Source organism: Aotus nancymaae, unplaced genomic scaffold, assembly GCF_030222135.1.
Source record: "Aotus nancymaae isolate 86718 unplaced genomic scaffold, 86718_ANA_hifiasm-v0.15.2.pri h1tg000015l_0, whole genome shotgun sequence".
NCBI classification, from domain to species: domain Eukaryota; kingdom Metazoa; phylum Chordata; class Mammalia; order Primates; family Aotidae; genus Aotus; species Aotus nancymaae.
Genome location: NW_026988426.1, coordinates 13,471,249 through 13,493,258, shown reverse-complemented (window position 1 = coordinate 13,493,258; position 22,010 = coordinate 13,471,249).

The following is a 22,010-nucleotide window of genomic DNA, read 5'->3' as shown; positions in this document are numbered from 1 at the left end:
AGTGAAGTTGTCCACTCTTGTTCTAATTCCATAGTCAAAAGCAGCTGGAGTTTAACAAGGTCCAGACAGTTCAAGCCCAATCGAGGCAGGTTATTTTCCTTTTCCACTTCTGACTGTGAAAGACCTGGTGTCAGGTTATCATTTCCAGAAAACATCTATGCCAGCAAAACCTGCAGATACAGACTTTTTTCCCTTTCTGAATTGTTAGTTGGTCTCCTAGCACATTTTGAATGTAACCTTTTTAATCCCTGCATTTGCAATTAGAGATTAAAATTCCATTCCAAGAGCCATTCGGCAGATGGCATAGCATGAAGAAACTGGAGGTATTTTAAAATTGTATTTATACAGAACATCAGATGAATTTGCCAATCTGTTTCTTCCTGAGCTTATACATTTTCTTGTGAAAATTGATTGTTTAAAATGTAGATTTCATTTGCTGGGATTTAGCATTTTTATAGGATTTTAAAGCATCAATTAATCCATCTCTTTTGTTCAGCACAGTTGATTTAAATATAGAAGTAAAATCTATATTTAAAGAAACTGCTTCTTAAGAAGATTAAGTCACCTGTGCAAGGGTCACCAAGGTAGGGTCAGAAAGGCCATATGATAATGGAACAGGGAAGCCACTGAACCAATGCATCTATTAAATGGAAACCTCATCACATCTTAGGCAATTTAGAAAGTTTGATTCTTAATTAAAGTTTTTCCTTTAGCTTTCTCCAAAACATTTTTACAATTCTTATAGCTTTTAAACTTTTATTGATATATAATAAATACAAAAAGCACAGAGATCATCAATGTTTAGCTTGAGGAATGTTTGTAAAGCAACCACATAACCCCCTCACAGACTGAAAAATAAAGTTGCTGGTACTCCAGAAGCTCCCCCATGCTCCTTCCCATTTTCTCTCGCAAGTGAACCACTATTCCAATTCTAGCATTAAAGATTATTATACATCTTACTGAAATGTACTTAAGTAAACTCATACAGTATTTATTCTTTTGTGTCTGCTTCATTCACACATTATGTTTGATATTCATCTATACTGCTGCATGTAGAGGTATTTTATTCATTGTCATTGTGACATATAAGTACATTTTATAAGTATGTCACAATTTATCCATTTCACTGTTGATAAACACTTGGGATGTTTGTTGTTTAGGATGGGATCCTTAGCTCCTGGGCCACAGACTGGTACCTGGACACACAGCAGGTGAGTGGCGAGCAAGCGACTATTACCACCTGTACTCAGCCTCCCATAGTGGCAATAGACTCTCACAGGAGTGCAAATCCTATTGTGAACTGTCTATGAGAGGGATCTAGGTTGTATCCTCCTTATGAGAATCTAACTAATACCTGATAATCTGAGGTGGAGCAGTTTCATCCTAAAACCATCTCCCTAGCTCCTACTTTTCCACCCTGCCCACCCACGGAAAAATTGTCTTCCACAAAACTGGTCCCTGGTGCCAAAAATGTTGGGGACCATTTGTTTAGGAGGTTATGAAGAATGCTTTTATGATCATTTTTATGCATGTCTTGGTAAACATGTGTATGCATTTCTGATAGAATTAGACCAAGTTGTGGAATTGCTAGGTCAGTTTTCCAAAATGGTTATACCAATCTACATACTTAACAGCAGTATTTGTGGGTTCCAATTGCTCCACATTCTCTACAGCACTGGGCAGTTTTAGTAATCTAGTGGCTATATAGTGGTTTTGTGTTATAATTATAATTGTGTACTTTCCTGGTGACTAATACAGTTAAATGCACTTTTATATTTATTGGTCATTGGTGACATGGCCATTGAAGTGATTTGGCCATGATTAAATTTATTCATCTTCTTATTTTTTAATTTAAAGAGCTCTCTATTGATAGCAGATGTAAATATTTTGCAAGATATGCATATCGCAAATTATTTATATTCTGTAGTTTGCTTTTTCACTCTCTTGAGACCTTAAGTTCTAAATAATTCTAAAGACATCCAGTTCATCAATAATTCCTTATTTTTTGGTATGGTTAGCATGTTCTAAGTTTTCTTTAATAACTTTTTTCTTCTCTGAAGTTCACAAAGTGAATTATGGTATTTTCTAAAATCTTTATTATTTTGCCTTTCAAACTGGGTCCACCATCCAAATTTATTTTATATAGTTCAATGAGGAATTACAACTATTATTTTCCAGTTAGACTTCCTATTTATCCAGCACTGCTTATTGAAATGAACACTCATCTTCAGTGCACTGTAGTGACATCTTTTTAATAACTCAATTGATCCTTTATGTGTGGGTCTATTACTAGACTCTATTCTATTTGTCCATTCTTATATCAATGACACATGCCTTAATTACTGTAGTTTCAATATCTGATGGAATAAGTCCTCCAATTTTGTTCTTTAGATTTCCATATATACTTAAGAATCATTTATCAATTTCCACAAGAAAACATAACATATGGAGATTTTGACTGAAATTGCATTGCACTCCTAAATAATTTTGATGGAAATTGATATATTTGCAATACTGTCTTTTATTCCATCAGTATGCTATAACCCTCCATTTATTGAAGTCTTTAATTTCTCACAATAACATTTTGTTTTCTGTGTAACACACATCATTTGTTGTTTGCTTAGTTTTGCTATTAAATTGGATAATAAAATCATTGCCTATTTAGTTTTCTTTCTTTAATATACACATTTTAAGGCAATACATTTCCTTGTAATTATGACTGTAGCTATACCTCACATGGTATTTTTATGAGTAAATGGTATTTTTATGATTTAGTTTGAAATGTTTTCCAAATTTTTTTTTTATTTTTTCTTTGACCCATGAATTATTTAGAAGTGTAAGCTATATTGTCAAAGACAGCTTTTTGTCATTGATCTCCCACTAATTTTACTCTGGAGGAGAACAAACTCTGTATGATTCCAATCTTTGGAACTTATAAAGATTTGCTTTAGGAACCAACATATGGTCTATTTTATGTGCATTTGAAAAAAGTGAATCCTACAGATGTTAATACAGTGTTCGACATGTGTCAATTAGGTCACGTGAATTGCTAAAATTTTCTATGTGTTTGCTAATTTTTTGTCTATTATATCAGGTAAGAGAGGTGCATTAAAATCTTCAACTACAACTTGTAAAGTTAACTTTTTTTTAATATTAGATTTCTTAGGTTTGTTTTATTTATTTATGTAATTCTACATAAATAGAATTATTACATTTTCATAATAGATTAATGCGTTTATCATTAGGAAATGTCTATACACAGCCAGCATATTCTTTTTCTCACGGTCTACTTTATTGATGTTAGTATAGCTATGCCAGCATTCTCAGATATAGTATTTACCTTTTCTATTTTATTTTTAATCCTTTAGTTTCAGTATTTCTCTGTTATGATTTTTATGCTACATCCCTTACAAAAAGTATGTATTCAGGATTTTTAAAAATCTAGACTAAGAATATTTGTTTTACTTGGGTTTTTGAGCCAACTTAGATTTAATGTGTCTATTAATATGTTTGGGTTTATCTACTACCTTATTCTTTGTTTTCTAATGGCCCCATCAGTTTTTTATTCATTTTGCCTCTTCTCTTGTAGTTTTTTGAAGTAATCAACAATATTTTTTTTTTTTTTTTTTTTTTTGAGACGGAGTTTCGCTCTTGTTACCCAGGCTGGAGTGCAATGGCGCGATCTCGGCTCACAGCAACTTCCGCCTCCTGGGTTCAGGCAATTCTCCTGCCTCAGCCTCCTGAGTAGCTGGGATTACAGGCACGCGCCACCATGCCCAGCTAATTTTTTGTATTTTTTTAGTAGAGACAGGGTTTCACCATGTAACCAACAATATTTAGCTTTATTTTCACTCATCATTTGCTTGTTAGTTATACTTTATTTAATTATTTTTCAATGTTACCCTAAAGATTTTACTACTATAGTTGACTTTTAAATTCTACTATAAGTGAGTACTTTTACAATTACCAGGACAATGCAAGGGTTTTAGAACACTGCAAATATATTAACTCCTCTCCAAATTTTTGTATAATTGTCATTTATTTTAACCCCAGTTATATTTATTATTTTAAGTGAATATACATTTAGATTTAGATTTACCCATATATTTACTTTCATTGGTCTTCATTACTTTCCAAATTTCATGTTTTTATTAGGAATAATTTTCCTTCTGCCTGAAGAACTCCCCTAAATTTTTCTTCTATTGTGAATCTCCTGACAATGAGTTCCTTTTTTAATTCTGATATTGTCATTTTCTTCATGTTGGGTTTTTAAGGTTGTGATTATTTCCTTTCATCACTTTAGAGACAGATGTTAATGTCTTCTGGCTTCCATCATCACTCTTGTTGTTATGCCTCTGAAAGTAATGTATATATTTTTCTTCACTATTTTGTAAATATTCTCTTCATCTTTGGTTAAACAGACTATTATGAACATGGATCCCCAATTAGGGACTCCGGGACACATAGGAAGCTTTGCTTAAATATATTGCATCTGGTCCTGCTGTCTCTCAGCATCCACCTCACTTACACAAAATTTTTGGATCCTTGACTAATTAACTCACTATCACAATCTAACTTGCAGAGTATGCTTGTGTAAGTGCGAGTCGGCTGTTGTGCACACATAACCATATAATGCATTTAAAGTGCTTAGCAGGGTTTCTGTTACAGAATAAAGCCCTAAGTAAACTCTTGTTAGGACTATGATGAAGGTGATAGTGTTGATTACGAAATGAGCAGATACACAGATGATGGCAGCATTCTATTTTGGAGGATTATCAATAAGACAGAAGCAGGAGGATGCTTCCTTTACTCCTCTAAAATGTACCACCGACTTGAAAGAATAGGGATTTTAATCAGTCATGGAGCATCTTGCTTCTTCTAATTTTGTGAGATTTTAAAGTAAGGTCATTAAAGACAACATGGTGATCCAAGATTACATAAAGAAACACTTTTTTTCCTTTATCTTTAAAATATAAATGGAGGGATAGTGATAAATATTAAATTGGAGCTCCTGAGCATCTGACATTCCCAATGTAGTCATTTTTTTGTGATTCAGAGGGATTCTGTGTTGTCAATGTTTTTAAACACAGTAGTTCACTCACTTAATAGACAACCCTGCAAGATCATCTGCAAGATTTAGATACAAGATCTAAGAGCCCTTCAGAGTGAAAGTAACATAAAGGAATGAATTACTGCAGGCTTTTACCAGTGTCTCCTCTTACATAACAGCCCTGCCACTACCAGCGTTACAGCCTCAAGCCAATTATTTAACCTAAGTCTTATAACCCTGACTTGTGAAATGGAGAAAATAGAAAATGCTTCAAATGTTTGTGAGCATTATTATTATCAGTTAACCATTACTATCATTATAAAAATGTCTTAATCAAAAAGAGAGGAAGAAAAGGATACCTAGATGATTCAGAAGCCATGACATCATACCCATCTTTTCCAGCTTTATCTAAATATATCAAACTATTAATTGTTCCTTAATTATACTGTAATTCATTCATTCCCAATCATTTGTTAAGCATCTACTATCTTTCAGACATTGAAATACAACCTTACACCTTGGACCCTTCCTTAACAAGTTTATGATCTGGCAAAAGATCATTATTATTCCATTATTTACACTGCCCCCTTAATCTGAACATAATTCCTTGCAACCAACTCCACTCAGAAAACATTTTTTACTACCTCCAAGCAGCCTGGATTGATCTGCCCTCTTCTGTTTTATTTTTACCTTGAACATAGCATTTAAAACACTGGGTAATATGGAACAGTTAGTCATATATGTGGTAAATTCCATTATGGGAAGGATGGTATTTTTAAATTTAGCATCTTAGTTATTTCTGTCTCCAAGAGCACTTGTAGCTCCAACTAGAAGCAGACACTACACATGCATAAACACACATGGACAAAATAATAATACCTATTTTCCTGTGGGATTATATATTTTTAAAACACTTTCTCACATATCTTTTTTTTTAACCTCACAGTAATTTTTAAAATGTATTAACGTGGAAGAAAAAAATTGCTTAAATGAGCTGCCAAAAGTCATCAAAAGATAAAGCAGGGAAGCATAAAAAAAAAAAGACTTTCAACTCCTGGTTCAGTGATTTTTCTACCACAATCTTATTGCCTTCTATGAGCCATCCTACAATTTATCACTTTCACATGGACTTTGAAGGAACATTTAGGCAGAAGATTGGAATTTAGAAATGAGAAAGATCAGGAGAGTGAAAGATTTACTGTCTTCTTGAGAAGGATGAAAAAGCTGTTGTTAACAAAGCACAAGCCTACATTCTAAATGCAATTGTAGTCAGTAAGTTCTGACACTATTTACCCACTAAAATATAACCTAGGTCAAAACCTTTTTACCTGTATGAACTGCCAATGTGTTCAAGTTCACATTCATAGCAGCAAGGTTCAAGACTACATTCATCTCTCAATAAACCATATGATATTGGTTATTATGCTAATAAAATACAGGAATGATTTCTCCAAGTATATATGTAAATCAATACATATATATGAATTATGAATATGTACATGTACATACACACACACACTTATATATGATTACTTGTCATTGTAAAGAAGTAGCATTAGACAAGTTCCTGGTTCAGACAGCTCTCTCATTAAATAAATATTCTACAGTTTCAACTGGAGAAAGGAGACAGCTGGACAGAATCCAGTGATCTGAGCCTGGAATTCATGAACTATCTTCTTTTAATCTATCAGATTCTTCTATCATTTAATCTTTTCTTTTTTTGAAAAATTAGATCTGACTTAAAGTTACTTTTCAACACGTATGGTTTTCTGGCTAATAGTGATACTACAAATGAGGTATGCTTAAAAAGGTATTTGGATCCATCGAGGAGAATATAACAGCCTAAAACAAACTAGATCAAAGTGATCATGCTTCCAACATTCCCAGTGACTAAGGACATGAGACTTTGCTGAATTATCTCGTCTCCTTTACCTGACCAGTTCCCCCACAGTCATTTGAACAAATTTACCCAGGGAAGCAAGAAGTTTCCACAGATGCTGAGCTCATCAATTTTTCTATGCCTCGGGATGACAGAAGGAATAATATTTTGACATCTGAATTGCCTCCCCCACCCAAAAAAAGGCTTTGTAGCTGAGGTATAAAAAAGGAAGAGAAAAAAGCATGGATTTAATTAATTAATTAATTTTTCATGCTGGATAAGAAATCTTTTACCATATTATCACATCATAGGGAGGGAAGCAAAGCGGGTAACTTGGTGTAATAGATTACTTTGCATAGTGTCTCTTGGTACCGAGGGAATGCATAGTAATCATTCTCATTGTAAAGCACCTCAAGAGAAGATTGAGAAAAGTTAGATACAAAAAAGTTTTGTTTGTACTACGCTAAAGTCATCAACTATAAAAAATTAAAAACACTCCTCTTCCCTTACTTAAAATAGCAAAAATGTTTTCTTAGAACAATTTAAATCAAGATGTCTTTTAAAAATTTGTGAGGCTCTAATTGTAGCTTATGCACACTAAATGTTTTTCTTTATTTTACCTCCACCAATTCACATATACATCTTTTGTTTCTTTGTTGTTTGTTTTTGTTCTTGTTGTTGTTGTTTGAGATGGAGTCTCGCTCTGTCACCTGACTGGAGTGCAGCGATGCAATCTTCGCTCACTGCAATCTCTGCCTCCTGGGTTCAAGCGATTCCCCTGCCTCGGTGTCCCGAGTAGCTGGGTTTACCAGTGCGTGCCACCATGCCCGGCTAATTTTTTGTATTTTAGTAGAGACAGGATTTCACCATGTTGGCCAGGATGGTCTCCATCTCCTGACCTTGGGATCTGCCCACCTCGGCCTCCCAAAGTGCTGGGATTACAGGCGTGAGCCACTGCACCTGGCCCATATACACCTTTTAAAAGGATCTGAGTCTCCAGGTGTTTTTTCAAACTCACCCAAGTTTTAATTCTCAATTCATGTGACAGGGCTACAAGCAAGTGCAGAACCTGATTTATTGCTATGGGATAAGGCTCTCTGTATAAAATACCAGCCCCATTGGCCAACTGGCAGCCCTCTGGTTTGCATACTCTTGTCATTACTTCCAGGCCATTAAGCTCATCTTGAGTAGATAGTCTACTGTCATTAATTAAAGTGGTGTAATGACATTCAGTGATTTCATTACCATAGCAATAAATGGTGGAGGGGTGATGACAAAATGGAAACTTACAGGCATTGAATTTGAATTAAATTGTATAAGTAAAAAAAAATGTTAAGAAAGCCAGTGTTTTAAAGCACTGATTATCAATACATTTGTTTTATTCAACAAAAATAGATTGAGGGCCTACAATGAGTCAGACACTGTTTTGGGTGCTAAAGGATAGAGCTTTGGATATGGCAGACAAGACCGCTAAATTCACAAACTGTATTTTTCAGTGGCGTTAAAAAAAAAACAAAGTGGGCACATATACCAGAAACTAGTAGTTAGTTATAAGTGCTATGAAGAAAATAAAACTAGATGAAAAGATGGAAAATGGCCAGACACCTAATATAGTGCTTCCTGAAGTGTCCCATTTAAACCTATACTGGAATAATGAAAAGCACCCAGTCATTCTGAAATCAAGTAAAAATTGGGACAGCTGAGGAAAACATGGTGCGAATTTAAATGAGGAAAAATCTTCACATGTTTTAAGAAGAATGACAACAAAAAAGGTCAATGGAGCCAGAGAATATTGACCTAGAGAAAAGAGTTAGCAAAGTCCGCAGGGTCTAGATCATGGAAGGTCTGATAAAGGCCCAAATAATTGTACTAACTATTTATTGAAAACCTACTCTGTGTCAGACACTGCTCTAAATCCTGAAGATTGGAACAGTGGGAGGGAAAAAAAGAGCTAATTTTTCTGACTTCAGGGAGCTCACTTTCTAGTTGTTAGATATAAATAAATTTTTAAAAATATAAGGGCTATAATGAAAAAGTGATATAAGGAATATGACTGGTACATAGTGGGGGGAGGCACACAATATTATATAGGAGAGTGTGGTAAATGAAAGATGATGGCAAACTCTTTGACACTCCTTACATTCACAGGTTAAGTCTGATTCCCTTCCCCTTGAATTTGGCTGGTCTTGGTGAGTTTTAACTTGACCGATAGGATACAGTGAAAGTGATGTTCTAACACTCCTGAGGCTAGAACATAAGAATTATTGCTGCTTCTGCTCAAGGAAGTTCTCCTAAAATAACTCTCCCTGGAATGCCTGAGAGCACCATGCTGGAGACATCATGTGTAGACAGACATTTTGCCTGTGATAGGCAGCATTTAAAATGGCTCCCACTGACCTCCACTCTCTGATATTCATATACTATGCAGCCTCTTCTGCTTAAGTATGGGTCGGATCTAGTGATTTTATTCTAACACAGAGAATACCACCAATGTATTGCAATATCACATCCAAGCGTATGTTACAAAAAACTGTATCTTTCTCCATCTTGCTTAGCCTCTCTCTGCCCTCCTCTCTCTCTCTCTCTCTCTCTCTGTCTCTTTCCCTCTCCCTAAGATTCCTTACTCTGGGAAATGCAAGTTGCCATGTTGTGGGTAAACCTATCAAGAGGCCCATTTGGCAAGACACTAACATCTCCAGCCAACAACCAGCAAGGACATAAGACCTGCTAACAGCAACATGAGTGAGTCTGGAAGTTGGTCCTTTCCCAGCCAAGACTTGAGATGACTGCAACCCTAGCAAACACCTCGATTGCAATCTTGTGAAAGCTGCTGAGCCAGAGCACCTAGCTAAGTGACCTGGATTCTTGACCAATAGAAACTGTGAGATAATTTTTGTCATACTAAGCTACTCATTTGGGGGAGTAGTTTGCAACAGACAATTAATACACTGGAAGACGAGCTGAGGCCAGCCTTCCATTTGTCCCTGCCACAGTGCCAGGCATGGGAGTGATGCTTCCCTTGGAGCCCATCCACCAACTGAATAACACTAAGTACCTGCTGCCAATGTCCCTTGCAATAGAAGATTCACCTAGCCAAGTCCCACCCAAATTGTGATCTAAAATAAAAATGGTTGTCATTTTAAACTACTGTGTTTGTGAACAGTTTCATATGCAGAAATAGGTGGACCAGGTGGTTAAAAATACTCCTCTGACAAGGTGACATCTGAGCAAACATCTGAAAGAAATAAGGGATTGAGCCATGCCAATATCAGACAAAGGGGTTAGTAAGTAAAGCACCCAGGTGAAAACATGCTAGGCATGTTCAAGGAACATCGAGTAGCCCTATAGCTGAAATAGCCTAAGTAAAGAATGGATTGTCAGCCAGACATGGTTGCTCGTGTCTGTAACCCTGTAATCCCTGCGTTTTGGCAGGCTGAGGCAAGAGGACTTCTTGAGGCCACCAGCCTGGACAATATAGGGAGATCTGGTCTCTACAAAAAACGTTAAAAATTAGCTTGGCATGATGGTGCATGCCTGTAGTCCCAGCTACTCAGAAGGCTAATGCAGGAGGATCACTTAAGCTCAGGCGTTCAAAGTTGCAGTAAGCTATGATCATGCCACTGCACTTCAGCCTGGGTGACAGAGCAAGACCCTGTCTTGAAAAAGTAAAAATAAAACCCTGTCTCTACTAAAAATATTTTTTTACAAAATTAGCTGGGCAGTAGTGGCTCATGCCTATAATCCCAGCAACTTAAGAGGCTGAGGGAGAAGAATCGCTTGAGCCTGGGAGGTGGAGGTTGTGGTGAGCCAAGATGGTGCCACTGCACTCCAGTCTGGGCAACAGAGTGAGACCTCGTTTCTAAATAAATAAATAATAATAATAGAATGTATAGCTCAGATGATAGCTGATGATGAAGGCCATTTGCAAGGACTGGTATTTAACATTGAGTGAGTTGCAGAGTTTTAAGCACTGGCTCAAAGTTTTGAGTAGAATATTCTGACATAAAATTTTGTCTTAGTCCCACTTCCTTCACCTCTAATTGCTATATCCAAATGGTGAGAGCCACAAGCCTACAGTGGACACCCTCAAAGCATCCACCAGTCACCAACAACCCATCCGTTTCAAATTTCCCCTAAGAGAATGTCTCAGAGACTCTGGAGTCTGTGTGTGGCCTGTGTCTTCACCCTTTCCTATTCCTCTTCTTTGCCTGGCCATATTTGCAGTTCAGCACTGGTGCTTTCATTCTTGGAGTGTTTACATTAACTTGAAGTTGTTAACCTATTTGTGTTGCAGAATGTTCAGACAGTGCCAGAGGCTATAAATAAATAACAGTTATTTCAGGCCTGCCTGGCAAACAAGCGCCTGGATTCCTCAGAGACCCCAGGGACTATGACCGCTGCGGTGCTGAAAACCTCAAAAAGGGCTAAAAGCAAGTATTCTCAAGGAATACTAAGCAGGCACACTCCCTGTGATACAGTTATATCGCCCATCAACATGCATCTTCTGATTGCCATAGACCAATAAACAGACCTCTCTGTCATACCAACTTGGAATAAACCACAGCTAACTTGAGCTCAATTTTTCCATGTTTTCCACCCGATTTATCATCTCCTCAAACAGTAGCAACAGACAAATTACCAAAACAAAGTCTCCTAAAGAATGTTTTTACTAATGCTGTCACCTAGAGAAATGGGTCCCAAATTACTCAAGTAGGAAGAAATTTTTTTAACATCTCCTCAACTACCAATACCTGATTATATGAACTTGCACTAGATAATTCATTTTTCTATCTCAGTTTCTCTAATTGTAAAATGGAAGTGAAACTACCTATGCCGTAATGTCAATGAGAATTTAAATGAGAAAATACAAGTATTTAGAAAAGTATCTATTGTGTAATTAACAGTCACTAAATATTAGTTTATCAACTTAAAATATTACTGCCTATTCTTCTCACTACATTATAGGAGCTTATATTCAACTAAGTTTTCTGAAAAAAGAAAATTCCATGACATTACAATGAATTCAGTAGGACTTAAAAATGAATATGTAATTCATTATCTATTAGAGAATTGGATATACTTGAAACATGGCATATATTTGAGAAAGAAAAATTGTTTCTTGAATTCCATGCCTCTGGAATGTGTGGCTGCCACAGAATTTGAGAATTTCTGGTTCAGGGCTCAGAGCACATATACCTCCTTCCTCTTTATCATTTATTTACATCTCTAGCATTATGCAATAAAAATTATTGCTCAGAATTATGATTCATTGCCTTAGAAGGAGTCTCACAAAAGAATGTAATTAAAATTTACATTTGAATGTGAGACACTAGCAACAAAATCGAAAACAACAACAACAACAAAGTCAAACTGATTCAGTTTCAGTGAAGTGTAATAGTCAATAAATCAAAATTTCTCTTTCCTACATAGATGGTTAGGGTTTTATAACAATATCATTTCACTGGAGCACCTCAGCATACAAACTGGTAGTCCATGTCTTGATGTATCTATTTTCTCATTTCATGCAACTTCATCTTTTGACAAAACGATACCTAACATGTATAGAGTAAGTCATGAGAAACGGTTGAGGGTACTCAGTTTTCTCTTCTGGTAAAATTCTCATCTCCTTATAGGTAAGTAAATAATTTATGGAAAAAAATAGCATGTGTCTCATCGAACTGAATTGTTAGTCTATAAACCAATTGTAAATAAAAATTAAAGTAAATAATATCTTCCAATTTACTAGGCTCTCATGTAGGAGGGAAAGTAGAGGAGATAAATGAGTGAAAATGTCACCCAATCCATATTCACCCTTTCCTATTCCTTGCTCAAGTTTAGCAATGAAATGATACTATATACTATAAATTAATTAAGGCAAAGTCTTAATTAGTTACTAGCTAGCAGTGGCTTTTAGTTTAACTTCATTAATATTCTTTTGGACTTAACTTTATATGTGGCAATAGAGAGAAATAATACCCTGCAAAGAATTGTTACAGAAAAAGGTTGCAAAGAAGTAAAGTAAATATTTTATGAAAAGGGAAAGGGGACTACATTAATACATTAGTGTGGTAACTATTTATGGTGTAATTAATGAATCTACTCATTTTGAACAATTGTTCCTTTATAACCATTTTTACATTTACCTTTCTTCAAAACCTACAAGATTCCTTACAGATAAGCCAAAGTGTAAAATTAAATGATTTCATGACATCTAATTACTAAGAATAATTCTGTCTTAAGAACAAGAGAATATATTACAGCCAGTGTTCAGCACTGAATCTAGATGGAAGTGTTGATTTTTGCTTCCCCAAATTAGCTGGCCACACCCATTTAAAGTCCCCGACTTTGTTCTCTTGCTTGTCTTGGAATTCACATATCCCTAGCAACTATTTGCAGGCTGAGATTGGACTAGGAATGCTTTGCTCAGGTTTCTACCCTGAGAAACTCTTGATAGTATGGGTTAATTATCTCTCATTTCACCTTCAATTATCACTCAGTCAATTAAATATAAATTTAAATGGGAAAAGCAGTTTTCTCCCCCACACAAATGTTTGTTTTTAGCCAAATGTGCTTTCTAAATAACTGGTTGCCATAGTGGCAGGCACTTTGGACAAAGTGTCTCAGAGTGAATAAAGATCATTAAAAATGGCTAATTAGCCATCAGATAAGAAGATGCTATTTGCATGTTCATGTAAGAACCAGAATTCTTGCAAATTTCATATACATGCACATAAAATGGGAGAGAGGTGAACGTAAAGAAAACAGTGTTTTCTTTTATCCTTCTTTCTCCCCGATCAGAACTCTATTTCAAAAGCATATTATAGGCTGCAAAAATTGCTTGATCCTCTTGGTTACCTGAGTACCAATTACTGCTGCCTTTTTAGAATATCCATCCAGTATCTGTCTTTTCATGGGTCAGTTGTTTGTGATATATATGAAAACAGTGTAGACATTGGTACTTTAGCCATAATTAGACTCTTCTACTTCCCTCACCAATTCAAAGCTCACGATTGAATTTCCAGAGAAATGTTTCTAAGCACAAGGTCACAGAGACACTACCAATTTCAGTTTAACCTGTCTCTTCAATTGACTACTTAAACTGACAACTCTAATTGTCCACTAGTGGATACATTTGTGCATTAAAATGTCTGGTTACATTGTTCTAAACCAAATGATAATCTGACTTCAATAATCAGGTCTGAATTTAGAGGCTAATTGCATCATATCCTTTAACCTTTCAAATGAGTTGCCCTTATAATTTAGCAAAATCCTCCATACATTTGTCTAAAGCCAAGGATTTCTAAGAAATTAAAATGAAAAGAGCAGATTATTCTATGTGACTGAAAAGTGACAAAGCAATGACCCCCAAGTCTCCAATTTCAAAAAGTTCATAAAATCTGTGTTCATATTGTATACTTGTAGGATTTATAATTCATTCATTGCCCCCTTGCTCTCATTTGCATGAAAAAAGAAGGGAAAGGTCAGTATGTCCCTTTTAAAGTATCTGCACTTCAGTTCCAGAAAGCACTGTTTAATGGATGGTGTCTCTCCATTCTTCCCACTCTTTCTCCTCCTCTCTCTCTACCTCTCTATCTTCAGCTTCATCCAAAAGCACCTTAATATAAATTTGTTTTGGTTTCAGAAATATTTGAGTCTTGATCCTAATTTTACCCTAAGAAATCAAATAACTCAGCAAGCATCACCTCTCTTTCAATATGGTTGTTTCTTCAGTGTAAAGATTATTTTTATCTACTCATTTACTAGCAGTACCTTGCATATATGTTTAACAAATCATCTTTATATATTTGTTTGTTGCTATGTCCTTTGTAACATTTGTAAAAGGTTGAACAGAAATGAAGTTAATTACGTATGGTTAATATAAACCATAGACACTGTCCTCAAAGAGATTATAACCATTCACGTACCCAGTGCAGGGAAGCAATGAAAATGTGTTCTCAGCAAAAGATGAATCCAGATGTAAATATCAGATGCTATTACATGTTAAACTTTCTCTATCACTTGTCTACTATGCTATGTAAAAGAAAAAAAACTTACAACTCATGTATTTCTCTTCTAATTCCTAGACTGACTAAATTTTATATTCTGTCATTTATTCTGATTCATTCCACATACAACTTTCAATTGGATAATATTGGTGAAAAAGCAATAAATCCAAGGAAAGTACAAGTACAAACATGCCTATTTACGCCTATTTGATCAGACCATTGAATCGAATGGACAATTTGAATTTGTGACAATGTATCTATTGAATGAATTAATAGAATTCCTCTTTTCCAATTAGAAATGTTCCACCAAGTCTAAGAAAGTCTAGAGGGGCAAAAGGAAAGTTGCTATTCAATGCGTAGAGCTTTGGTCATACAAAATGAAAAAGGTCCTGAAATCTACCATAGAGCATTGTACTTATAGTTAACAATACGGTACTATACACTTAAAACATTGTTAAGAGGGTAAATCTCATATATGTATTATTCAACCACAATACAAAATAAAAGTCCAGGAAAGTCTCTAGTCCATGGATGATTGAGAAATCATTGGGATTTGAATAAAGCATTAAATAATCATCTATTTAGTCACTAATAGATTTAATGATAATCTGTTGACCTCCATAATTGAAGGTACTATTATTTTTTAATCTCCCACAGTGAGCAGGTTATACTTGGTTTGTTTACACAGTGTGCAGCTTCTAGGACTCCTGGAGGATCTAATTCAGTAGGTCAGCTTTATGGTCCCCACGTTTGCCTTTTAAATAGCACTTCATGGATGGATTCATAAGCAGAGGTCCACAGACCACACTTTGAGAAGTCTGGGGTAGTGCGCCCTCTCTACCCCAATGCTGAGGATAGATTTAATAAATTCATTTGTAATACCTTTTGTGGTTTCTGTGAAACATGCACTTAGGAAGCATTGGCCTGGGTATACTTCAAAGGCTAAAACAGTGTAATATTTAGGGGTCAATTCTGGGCATAAAATCTATGATTCTGGCACTATTAATACCAAAACTGGTTGCCATGGTGACAGGAACTATGATCAAAGTGCCTCACATAATGAATAAATTTCATTAACATGACTAAATGACTAATATACTATCAATAGGAAATTTACTCAATATAAATAGCTACAATTCATGGGCAATTTAAATTAGCAGAGGAAAAAATAAAGAGGAAAGAAACTACCCTTGAATCTGCCAGATCTCAGAATCTGTATTTTTTTAAGCTTCCTATAAATACAGTGAGACAGCCGAATGGTGACACTGCCAGTTTAGCCTTTCATTTGGTTACTTTTTGCACGGCACCACTGACTTTGATTAAGAATATTAAAACTACAGGAGTTATAACAATTTAGAAAAATATTTTAAGGAAGGCCAATAACAACAAAGACAGATAAAATATATCATCAGGTCACAGGACAGTTCAAGATTACAATTCTTTTACTAGAATGAAAGCCTTTTTTAGCTCAAAAATGTTTAAATCACATTCTTGACATCTTGATATCCTTGGAATATTATTCTCTTTTATATAACATCAAATGATTATAAATCGAAATCATTAAATAGAATCAAACTCACAGATGATAATTTCCTGAATAAATAACCTTATATATTTTAAGATGTCTTGGGATTCTTCCCTAATCAGACCTGCTGCAGCTGAAGTCTAAGAAAGTTTTTCATACCATGCGTAAGATGCCATTGGAAGGTGGAGGAAGAATTAAAATAATACAGTCTCCATAATGCTGAAAAGTTGTCAAATCATTCACCGATCACTTGCATTAGTATTATTTTTTGCTATATATGAACAACAGCACTCACAAAATCAAGTTATCAACTTTTTAAAAATCCTCTCAAGAAAAATTTAGATCTAGCTCTCAATGGATACACAAGATTGATTAATTGCTAGCTTTCATTCTTTAAAAAAGTTCATCACAGTTTTCTCTTGTCAAAAACAGAATACCATCATCAAGAGAAGTTGCAAACCAAAGTACTGTAGGTGAAGTCCAAACCCACGTTCCATCTTCACAATCCAAGGAAATGATTTTACACTAAGGACAACAATTTGAATAAGTTAAAGATTTGTTCCATTAATGCAACAGACACTGATTGATTATGATGTTACACCATGCATTAGGCAATGGAGACAAAACTAAACAGGCAAAGGTTCTTCCTGCACTCTCAAAAAACTCTGCATTATAGCACAGCTTACCATCACAGGGACAGTTTTAGCCAAAGTAGTAAGAATCACAATCCAGGTATGCCAACTATGTGTGGGAGCATAAATGTACTTGGGAGTGACCTTTTAGGTCTAACAAAGTCACTATTAAGTGAAATATTTATTTCACAAATCCCACTCTGCCTTATGGGCAGGAGTAGGTCCCAGACAAGTAGAAAATAATCTAACATAGAGGGGCATTTGTGATGGAGGGAGAAACATCTGTCACAACATAAAAGCGCATGGGTTGCTTTGCAGGGTTGAAGTTTGGAGTAAATGGTGAGTACGATCAGAAGAAGAGAATGAAAAAGTCTTTCCAACAAAATCTTTCAGACAAATTTGTGTTTTTCTTCAGTTCACTAGCCTTTTCCGAGGGCCAGCCATTCTCCTTTCTAAGTGTCTCACATTGTAACACTCACGCGTTGAAGTAAAATTCCTTCCTAGGACTAAAAGCAGCAAACTGAAACACACCTAGCACCACTGAAACTCATTCCCAGCCCACGGAAGAGAAGCTGAAAGTCAAAGAGGAGCATGTCCTGATTACTCATCAGAGGTTTCAGAATTAAACTCTGGATTCAAACCTTTACTCAGTAGCTGCCTGAACTTGGAGAAATTTCTTAACCTAGCTAAGCTTTTCTCTATATATCTGTAAAATGAAGATGATAATATTTACTTATCAATGTTGAAAAAGCTAAATAGATAATGGAAGTGGGTAATAAAATTTATGTTAACAACTCACCAAATGATATCACTAATACTATCATTATCAGTCACCATGTGGAATAGAGAAGAAATCATAATAAAAATATCTATTACACCGTTCTAAGAGACAGGAGCTGCTTAATCTTGATAACATTCCATGGCATCAACACTATTATAATTCTCCTTTTTACAGATGAAGAAACTGTAGCACAGAGAAGTTAAGTAATTGCATAAGGTTGCACAGCCAATAAACGATAGTCATCCGAAACATGTTAGGAAAATTGTCATTCCAGGAAGCTTCTCTTAAGAGGCTTTATGCCATTTCTAAACCTGCCTAATATCTCTTTATGTTCATTTATGTTTTCTGCTTCACTCATCTGCTAATGATTCTGTTGTGTTTTCCTTTAATTTTTTCCTATACTTCCTTTGCTCAATCACACATAAGGTCTCCTTGGGCTGACTGATATTAGCAGATTTGGACAAAAACTTGATTTTCCCCTTAGACTAATGTTTCTAACTCTGACTTCATATAGTAACTCCTTGTCCTCAGTCCTTCACTAGATCTGTTGTTTAATTGATGTTATGTCTTTTTGAGGTGTGACTGCTGGAATTACACCTGGCATTCAGGATAATTGGGAAAGTTGTATTGAGTCTGGTTTGCAGTGTTTTTTTAAAAAAAACAATCCAAGCTCTCAAGAATCTTAGAACATAGTTGATAAAAGAAGCTAACATACTGGCAATGTGTGATGAATAAAGTGGTTGTATTTGGTTATTCCCCTGCTCACAATGCCCCTCACCTTTCCCTACTTACTCAAATGTAATGCACCTTTCCATGGAAGCAGAATGCAATTTTTGTAGGATGACCGGCATTTTAAAAGAAAGTGGTAAAAAATATTTAGTGAACATTACAGAGAAAGGAATAGCAAAAAACAATGTTTCCAGAGCCAGTTTCCTGCTCATCATTATTTTGCAGGCCGTTAATAAGTGTACTACAAAGCACAAGTGTTCAGTCTCAAACAAGCTGGGAAAAGTCTGGTTTAAATTGAGTAAAAGACATTTTTATTTTGTTTCCTTTTTTAACACTGTATGAATTTTCAGAGCCTTCAGTAGGCAACTGCATATTGTGAATCTCCTAGAGGGAAATATGATATAGTATTTCTCAAATATATTTGACCATGGAATTCTAGCCAACACATTATGGAACTAGAATACAATGAAACACAGTTTAGGAAACACATTTAAAAACCCATAAAAATAAAACAAGCATTATTTAGGGGATATAAGAAAAATAATCAGCAAATCCATCCATCATTGGGATCAGTGGAATCTCACAGGTTGAGGATGGAGAGCAGACCCAGTGAAGGAATTAAGCCTTGGTGCCACATAAAATAGGAGTTCATTTCCGTGGTGTATATCATCATAGGATTCAGTCAGGTAGGATATACGAGTGGCTAGAGAACAACATTCACATTCAAGATGCATCTTTGCTTAGCAAAATAGGAGCTCCTGGCATGTCACTATTGTTTTTCTAGAGCAAACATAATAAAGGTAAAGCATTTGCCCTTCTGACATCATTAATTTTCTACTTGGCACAAATAATTTCTATAAATTAAATTGACACCTAGAAAAGATTGGTTGTCTGTTCAGTGGTAAAACTATATTATATCTCTATTCAAAAAGGCTGAGGAACAAATTATTTTTTCAGATCACCCAAGGAAAGCTAGTTACCATTTTCTGAAAATAGGCCAAATAGATGTGCATGATAGAAAACTTTCCAAATTGCCATCTTTTGTATAGCTCTTCCAATCAACAAAGAAATATGCAGGATAATCTTGTTATTTAAAGACATGGAGGTAAATCTCAGATAAAACAGCTAGAATACTTTGAAATAGTTGTTCTGGAGAATGATGTGGGGGCAGAAGGCCAGTGAAGGAAGGAGCGCAGGACAGCTGTTTTAACTATGTCGTTTATTTTTATTTGATATTTGAACACTTGTGTAAAATACTCTGTTGAAAAAAAGTAATTTTTTCAAAAGGGACCATACCTTTACCATTTAATGCTTGTTGGCTAAAATACACAAGTGCAGACATGAAGTTAACCTTGGAATAATATGGCTTTGACTCACGGCTAACACACACTGTGATAGGGATTCTATTTAAAGTTTGATTACTAAATCAAACAAGGAATTACTAAATCTTCAAGCAAGGAAGAGAGTTAAAATATAACAAGAAAGTATGTTTGTTTAATCAGAAAAAATTTTAAATTTGAATAACTTCAAGTGGGGTGCTCAAAAAATAAGAATCTCTCCTTCAATTTGAAAATATGATTTATTTTCTCCTTCCCCATGATATTTATTATCTGAATTAATAATTAGATAATCCCTTACAACTAGTCTACAAACTAATGACAGGCCCATATTTTCCACAATTCTTTGCATTTTAATCATTTTACAATATAGATGCATGACAAAAGCGGAGAGAAAGGAGGGAAGGAGAGAGAGAGATTAGGAAAAACAACTTGGGAAATTTTTATACAGTCTTTACAAACAAAAGTGTTTTAAAACCATCTCAAACGTTGGCAGTGTTGCTTTTCTGTTCTTTCGGTGTTCTTATTTAATTATAGAAGAATAATCTCAGAAGTTGGTGGTGGTTTCAATTTGTCTGATGGAGAAAGCTAGAGAATTACCCTTCATAATACTTAATTAAACATTTCTATCAATTACACTGAATAAATATGCAGTCACAACTGCTGCTGGTTGATTTGACGTTTAAAAAGATGGCATATATTAAAGCCCCAGTTTGACTATGCAACACATTAGATTCAGTTAGCCAACATAGTGATTGTTTTTCCTAAGAAAATTGTTCTTTTTAATTAAAGCATTTGCTTTTCTCTTAGCACTTTACAATGTGTGATGCAAAATAAACAAAAAATAGTTACTGCATATTTTTCCTCAGCTTTCTCACTCCAGATCCTGAATAATTTGATTCAGAATAATTTCTGAAGAGTTTATTTACTCAAACTGGGAGAAAAAACATACTACTGGCAAGTTTGGTAATCCGAAAATCTACTTTATCAATAAATCATGCTACTTAGAAAACTCCTATAGAAAACATTATGAGATGATGTGGGATCTTATGCCTCCTTTTCACTCATGACTAACAAATGAAATCTTTGGTTACATGCATTGAGATATATGTTGAAAAAAACTGAGTCATATGAGAAAATTATTGTTTCAAATACTAAAGATCAGGTAAAAATAAAGAATATGGGTTTCACCCTAAAGTAATGATCAAAACTGAATGTGCTTTCTCTGAAATACTGCAATTAAATAAAAAGGGTAAACTGTTTGAATTCACTTTAATTTTTCAAACTAATGTCTGATCATAATATAAATTAACCTATCCATCAACTGTAATTCAGGAACGTTTCCATTCTTTTGTTGCCCCTGCCTTTTACGCCCTGGATTTACTTATTAAAAGTGAGTATTAGATGAAATTGTGTTTACCTAGTATGCCTGAACCATTAAAAAAAGTGTGATTCTGATGGACTTTCTCTTTGTATCGATGTTATCAGAGATTTTAGATACTCTGGAATCAGTTCCTCCTGTAGAACCACTTTCAATGGAAACTAAGCATAGAATTGCCAGAGACTATATACACATCTGTGTGACTGAAGATTTTAAAGAAAAAATTAATGAAACCATTTTATGGTCTTATGTGGTGCTAAATATAGGTTTTACTTTTTAACACGTATTCCTAATTCACTGCTTTTTTTAAAGCTACAGTTTAAAGAAACAAAAGACCCCCCCCAGAAGAAACAATGTGTGTGTGTGTGTGTGTGTGTGTGTGTGTGTGTGTGTGTGAAAGTTATTAGAGGAGGTCACCAGAAACACAACGTTCATCTTTCCTCATGAAAATACAGACTTAAAAATTGGACTCAGAAACTATTGCCTCTGTCCACCCATCCATTTTAGGAGCCTGCACGCCTGCCCTGCCTCAAATTTTGTTACTATCTCTACATTCTCTCTGCCTCTTCCCTCTCTCCCTGTACCCAATGAAAAGAGAGCCGCCTTTTTTCTTTATTCTGAACTATGTCCTTCCTTTTGTTCTTTCATCTTAAGAAAACAAAATAAGATTGTATAGAGTTGGTTTTAGCA